Below are 6109 nucleotides of genomic sequence, written 5' to 3'. Positions count from 1 at the left end.
GGTGTTGGAAACGTTCCTCAGAGATTCTGGTTGGTTATTTGAGTTCCTGTTGTCTTTCTATCATCTGGAACCAGTCTGCCCATTCTCCTCTGACCTCTCACATCAACAAGGCATTTTCGTCCACACAACTGACCGCTCACTGGATATTTCCTCTTTTTCGGACCGTTCTCTGTGAACCCTAGAGATGGTTGTGTGTGAAAATCCCAGCAGATCAGCAGTTTCTGAAATACTCAGACCAGCCCGTCTGGCACCAACAACCACGCCACGTTCAAAGCCCCTTAAATCCCCTTTCTTCCCCGTTCTGATGCTCGGTCTGCACTTCAGCAGGTTGTCTTGACCACCTCTACAGGCCTGAATGCAGTGAGCTGCGGCCGTGTGATTGGCTGATTAGCTATTTGTGTTAACAAGCAACTGAACCTAATAAATTGGCTTGTGATTGTATAAGCACTTTGCTTTCCATCATCTGTGCTGTGACCGGTGATCTGCTGGAAAGAATCAGTGAAAGAGATACGAGAAAAAACTGCACTTTTTAAGAATATTTTAATAGACTCTAAACAAAGTCCTATGTAGCCCTGCTGATGACATCCTGTATAAATAAAAAATAGTGCGTGGCCATGCCTTATTAAGGCCATGACTTAATTATCTACCATGCTTTACTAAGTTGTGGCCACGACTTAATTATCTCGTTCCCATGCCCTACTAAGTCATGGCCACGCATTATTTTTATTTATAGAGGATGTCTCCTGCGGGGCTCCATTCAAAGCTATGCTTTTGAAATTTAAGATACCAGATGTTATGTTTTCTGCATCTGTCATTAATGAAAAGAGACCATTAGAACCATTATGATTAAAACCTGAAGGTTGTGCTTTCTAATGGGAATTAGCTTAATGGTTACCATTACAGACCACTAGTTTTCTGTAGGGCATCTTTAAATCCAATTAGGAAACGTTCAAATGCATCTGGAGTCCATTCCTGAACACCTGTTAAACCAGTAGTCCTTAACACTGTGATATCAACCCATCTGGATGTTTGAGGGGGAGGAACATGGATGAAACCCCTCGTTCTTCTAATCTAACACTCTATAAATTCAAATCCTCACCTTCCGTTCCTGTGATGAAGGGTTCGCAATCCCCACTGCCACCCCATCTCCTTCCTGTTCCTCAGTCCTACATCAGTCCTACTACCGCTATGAGGGGGGTCTGACCTTCTAGTTACAGACTGAAGCTGCCCAGAAGTTCTCAGAGTTCTCCCCCTCTTTCAATTAGTCTTCCCTCATGCTACCACCACATGTTAAAGGCTATTGGACACCACCAGGAACCAACAGAAAGTTTTAGTGGTTTCTGTGATTTCTTTCAGCAGGGCTGTCTTTAGTTTTGCACTGTTAATGCTTCACTTATCTCAGATGTATCCTAAATCTAGATTTAAATGAATTTAAAATGAGAAAAAAGTTGTTTTCATGTATCTCATAGAAAACAGAAATAACACCCTGGACAGGTCACCAGGCCATCGCAGGACAGACACATGGACACACACACACACACACACACACACACACTATGCGATTATGCTAACTCAGCCACAGCAGTTGTGAGTATGGGCCGTAGTCCAACAGTCAGAAATCTAAAGTTTTTTCTATTCTGATATAAAATATGGTGCCAGTGCTCCAAGGCCTACATTTTCAAAATATTGCTTTTCTTAAAGAACCGTGTGTTCTGAATAAGATCATATTAATGAAAGCTGAAAACTGTATTTCCTAAGCACAACAGTTTAAGTAAAATCCCTCCTTCCAAAATATCAGAAACCCTTCATTTTTTTGCTCTAATATAAACCAAAATTGCATCACAACATTGCTAAAATGCTTTCATTTTTCAACAACTTTTTTGGCTTAGGCTTGAACCAAACAGATCAAATCTTCAGTTAGCAATTGTGTTTGTAAATTTGTATAGCTCATTTCACTGAGCTCTGGTCATGTGACAATAATGCATAAACCATGTGTGAAATAGGTGGTGCACAATCATAGTCACATGATTATAACATTTCCATTACGAAACTTGTAGGTTCAGGCAAGTTCAGGTTGCCTATCACCATCGACACTACACTGTAACACACGTAAGCGCCACATCAACAGGTGTTGTCACGTTCCCTTATTAAAAGTTCATATACAGCTTTACTGACTGGAGGTAAACACGTAAATTGTTACCGCCTGCACACTTGCATTTTGTTACATGTGGAAACGCGATATTTTCACTGACACCTGTGACGTGTGGTTCGTTTTATTCTAAAATGAAACTTTTTCTAAAATGTAAATCTAAGCTGAAAAGACAACATATTTACACAAATACTATCATTTTCTCTAGTAGCATGTGTCTATTTTCATGCATTAGTCAATGTATTTAATGGTTATTGTCATTTTTATGAAGCATTCTAAAATGCTTTTATCATTTATATTTTTTAAAGCTCTACATTACTATTGCACTTTGATTTATTTTTCTGTCCACTCTATCAACTTTGTCAACGTTGTTTTGAAATAAAATAAACAAATAAAGCTGTGTGAATGAGCATGATGTTGTTTCTTTACAAGAACCAATGCCAGAAAGTAAGTTGTTTTGGAATATAAGCACAAAACAATTTGTTGTTCAGAAGATGTGTTAAGAAATTCATGTCCAGTTAACCACAGCCAACATTAATCTTCAATGCCAGAATAATTGCTTTGTGCCAGAAGAAGCACAGACTTCTACACAATCATACAACGTACAGATTAACCCCAGTATTCATTAGTGACTCATATTGGGCACATCCTTCACTGGTGTTCCTACTGAAGAACTGTTACACAATACATCTTTAAAATAAGATCCAGTATTGCATGGTATGTGATAAGTTATGATAGGTTTGTTTTATCTCTCAACAGTTTAATGTCATCCCTGATTTTAACAGTGTATGAATATACACACTTAGAAACTGCAGTTTCATACACGCCTCTTAGGAGTAGTATACTTCATTTAAATGGCACACACAGTGACATTCACTGCTAATTGAAATGTGAATGCTGGCAGAACTCTTGCGTCTATTTTTCAAAGCCAACCTCTGGATATGACACTGAACACGTGGACTCAACTTCCTTGGCAAGGCCTTTTCGGAGTGGGACCTGTCCGGGAAAACTGCTGTATGGCCTTGGCCTCCATGCTATAGCTCAGTTTCAGGGTGTTAGCAATCTTCTTATAGCTTAGGCGTCTTTGTGGAGAGCAACAATCCTATTTCTCACATCCTCAGAGAGTTCTTTGCCATGAGGTGCCATGTTCAATATCCAGTATGAGCGAATTGTACCCAACACGCCAAATTTAACAGCCCTGCTCCCCATTCACGCCTGGAACTTTGTAACTCTAGCGAGTCACATGACACCAGAAAGGGACAAAGACACAATTGAGCACAATTTGAACATGTTCACTGTGAGGTGTACTCACTTGTGTTGCCAGATATTTAGCTATTTTCAGAGGACAGTAAATCTGTACAGCTATACAAGCTGCACACTAACTACATTAAGTTATATCCAAGTTTCATTTCTATAGTGTCGTCCCAATGAAAAGATATAATAAAACATTTGAAGAAATGTGAGGGGTGTACTCACTTTTGTGAGATACTGTATATATGAATGAATGAATGAATTTGTCATTGCACATTGTTTTCGTACACTTGCACGACAAAATTGAAGAACAAACCCCTGCTCTCAGCGCAAAGAAAAAGCAGAAAGAGAAAAATAAAATTTGAATTTTTCAGTTGCACTGACCCATTTGAAACGAACTGTTAATTTCATAGTATGACATTGCAATAAAGCCGATCAGTCACATGTTTGTGTTTAACAGATCTATGGCCCTGTTGAAAAAACTGTCTTTTAGTCTGTTTGTCCTTGTTTTCATTTGCCTGTAACATCTGCCAAATGGCATCAGTTCAAACATTTGGTACCCTGGCTGTGTGCTGTCGTTTTTGAATCCTGTCTGCCCTTCCGAGACAGCGGTTGCTCTAGAGTTCCTTAAGGGATGGTAGGAGATGTCCAATGATTTTTTTGGGTGGTGTTGATGAAGTGGAGACATTGCTGTGCCCTTTTCACGACCACTGAGGTCTGAGTCCATATGCACGCCCAGGAACTTGAAACTGGATACCCTCTCCACACACTCCCCATTTATCCAGATTGTCTGCAAATTGGACTTCCTGCTCCTGAAGTCCACAATGAGTTCTTTAGTTTTGGAGGTGTTGATGATTACGTTGTTGTCTGAACACCAATCCACCAGCCTTTGGACCTCCTTCTGGTATGCTGTTTCGTCACCATCAGATATAAGTCCAATTAGGGAGGTGTCATCCGTGAACTTAACTGTAATGTCTGGATGGCTACTAAAACAGTCATACGTGTACATGGTATAGAGTAGTGGACTCGCAGCCCTGTGGGGATGCGGTGTTGAATCTGAGAGCTGTGGAGAGATTTGGACCAACTCTAACTCTCTGTATGCAATCTGAGAAGAAGTCTCTAATCCAGCATCAGATGTTTTCTGACAAAACCAATGTCCAATAACTTAATTGTCGATCTTTCCGGGAGTATGGTATTGAAAGCAGAGCTAAAGTCAACAAAGAGCAGCCTGGCATAGCGCCCCTGCACTTCCAGGTGGGAGATGGTGGTGTGGAGTGCTGTTGCTATGGCATCCTATGTTGATCTGTTAGCTCTGTATGCAAACTGAAATGTGTCAGGTGTGGGTGGGAGACAGGATATGATGAGACATACTGTGAGGCTGGAGCTGCTGCAGTCGGATGGTTTGACTGCTGCAATCTCTGTAACTTTCCACCTCGAACTGTGTGAAGAAGTGGTTCAACTCCTCAGCAAGCGTCAAGTCACCTACAGCCATTGTGGTGTTGCTGGACTCCCTGTAACACTTGCCTTATCCTGTTGGCCCTAAAATGGTACATGGAACAAAGAAGTACAGTACCTAAAAACAAGTACAGTATTAAGAAGTGAGAAGTACAATACCTATCACAGTCTGTTCACTGGAATTCAATCGTATTTCCATTCCACCACCTAATGCTACCTTCATATCTTCAGCAGTCTTTATACCATATACCAGCAAATAGATGCTCATCACACTGGCTTTTGTCTCAGCCATGTAATTTAGCAACAAGTTCTATCTTTCACAAGTAATCCTTTTTGTCTTTTGTGTTCCATATCATGGAAGTGGTTATTCAGAGCATAATGCTCGAGTGACAGGGTTTTTATTTGTTTGCCAAGGCAAGCTGACTTTAATATGCCCTGCTTGAAGCCAATATAACATTGCTATCTGTAAGCTCAAGCAGTCTACTCTCATTAGGGCTGAAAAGCGCAAACTCTGTCTTCCTTAGATTTGTAGGTGTTGCCAGCCCTCTGGCAAATACATGACACTGGGGAAATGAGTCTTTGATAACAGAATGTGCGTCTCTTGGGCTCTCTGCACTTAGGTTAAATTTCACCATGAACACAACAGCACAGGATAGCACCTTCATAGGACTTCATAGGTCATATGTTCCTTGGGTTTGCATGTCTTAACACAGCCTCATGAATAAGTACTATATCAGATTGCTTGCTTAGACACAGCTTCCATCTATTGCTGCACTGGAATATATACAGACGCAATGGCAAAAGCAAGTGGTCATCATAATTGTGAACTCTCTCAGACCTTTCCTGATAAGATCATGCCACACCTGCAGCAACATAGTACAATGTAGTACACCGAAACTCCTAATAACAATTTCTACTGTTGAGTCAACAGCATTCAACAAAGTATTGTTTTATGACTATTTGCAGTAAGGTCTTGGGCATTTAGATTTTTTTGTTACATAAATATGTAAACTATAAAATGACACCACTGAGCATAGACAGTGCATTTCAATGCAAGATGTTGGGCAGTGGTTGAAGCACTACTAAATCATGATAAAAATGCACATTAGCTTAAATTTAGATTAAAAAAATGTAATAGATAAATAAAAAGACAACAAACATCTGTCATAGAAAAGATTGTGGTGGTGGGCAATGTTCTAGTGGTAAACAATGGGTCTGATATGGGTTTGATACATACCATTTAATTAAATATTG

Source organism: Pygocentrus nattereri, chromosome 30, assembly GCF_015220715.1.
Source record: "Pygocentrus nattereri isolate fPygNat1 chromosome 30, fPygNat1.pri, whole genome shotgun sequence".
In the NCBI taxonomy this organism is placed as follows: domain Eukaryota; kingdom Metazoa; phylum Chordata; class Actinopteri; order Characiformes; family Serrasalmidae; genus Pygocentrus; species Pygocentrus nattereri.
This window is presented reverse-complemented; position numbering follows the sequence as displayed.